This window comes from Gekko japonicus, unplaced genomic scaffold, assembly GCF_001447785.1.
Source record: "Gekko japonicus isolate JY-2015 unplaced genomic scaffold, Gekko_japonicus_V1.1 scaffold1528, whole genome shotgun sequence".
Lineage (NCBI taxonomy): Eukaryota > Metazoa > Chordata > Lepidosauria > Squamata > Gekkonidae > Gekko > Gekko japonicus.
In genome coordinates this window covers 97300-98538 of record NW_015173179.1, presented here as the reverse complement: position 1 = coordinate 98538, position 1239 = coordinate 97300, and the positions used below count along the sequence as shown (strand labels likewise).

General features: G+C 54.5%; 1 protein-coding gene across 1 annotated transcript in view; it reads left to right on the top strand.

Moving 5' to 3' along the window:
* SNCA (synuclein alpha) overlaps nucleotides 1-1239 on the top strand; it is a gene marked incomplete at its 3' end in the record, with an annotated part of 93081 nt that overhangs the window by 209 nt on the left and 91633 nt on the right. The gene's annotated exons all lie outside the window — the stretch shown is intronic.

Below are 1239 nucleotides of genomic sequence, written 5' to 3'. Positions count from 1 at the left end.
GGGGGGAAGACTTGCTTGCTCCTGAGGAGACATGGGCAGGAATCGCATGGGTTGCCCGGGCGAGAAGGGAGCGCGTTCGTTCCCTCCCCCCCCCCTTCCGCCAGCGGGATGGACCCCCGAGAACAGCAGAGTGGAAGGGGGTCGAAATCCTCGTGTCCAATGGGCCTGCGTCCGCCTCGTGCTGCGCGTCGTGGGGACGAAGGGAACAGGTGTCGGGCACGTAGCGCGCTTCTGGGCTCGGGGAGCCTCGGGTCTGGGTCTGGGTCTCCTTGGGGCGAGCATTTCTAGGAAAGAGGGCTAGTTCCTTGTGGTGGGAGCCGTGGCAGGCGCGACAGACGGAGTCAAAGCCCGGGGAAAAGGTGCAAAAAAGTGGGAAGTCCACAGTTGCAGGAAAGTCCATTGCTCTCTCTGTCATATTACATGGAGCAACAGTGTGTGTGTGGGGTGTCACATCAATCCTGGCAGGATTTTCTGCAGAAGTTCAACATGTGCGGGAGGCGTCGCTTTCCCCTGTTTCCAGACCATTAGATCTGGTGTCTTAATAGTCCCCTCCCCTCCCTCAGACCCTGCATGCTTCAGTAGGCAGAGGAGGCGACCAGTGATCTGTCTTGCCTCCTGCCTTTGCATGAGCCAGTTGCTCTGTCTGTGTGTAAGAGTGAGTGTGAGTGTGTTAGACACATAGAAAAAACGTGCTCTGGTCAGAGTATGGTGTGTCACAGGGATCTGCCATCCTGTCAGTAGGTGGGACGGGATAAGTCTGAGGAACTTTTGGCTCTTGTCCCAGAGATTTATTAGAATCCACACAGACCTCGAGCTTTGTTTTCTTGATCACTACTGGATTAAAAAAAATTATTTGTGCAATAATTGAGGGGGGTGGGGATCACCAGGCTGCCTTATACTGAATCAGAGCATTGGTCCACCAAGGTCGGTATTGTCTACTCTAGACTGGCAGCGGCTCTCCAGGGTCTCAGGCAGAAGTCCTTCACATCACCTACTGCCTGGTCCTTTTAACTGGAGATGCCGGGGATTGAACCCGGGACCTTCTGCATGCCCAGCAGAGGCTATGCTACTGAGCCACAGAGGCTTCCCCTGAACCAACGTTTAGAGAAAGGGGGGAAAACCAAGTTGGCATGAACATTTAACATTCTGAACTATGTACGCTGAAGCCAGCCTGCCTGCCTGGTGTAGAGCTCTCTTTGCTCTGAAATTCACCCCCTCCCTCCTTGATTATCCGCTCTT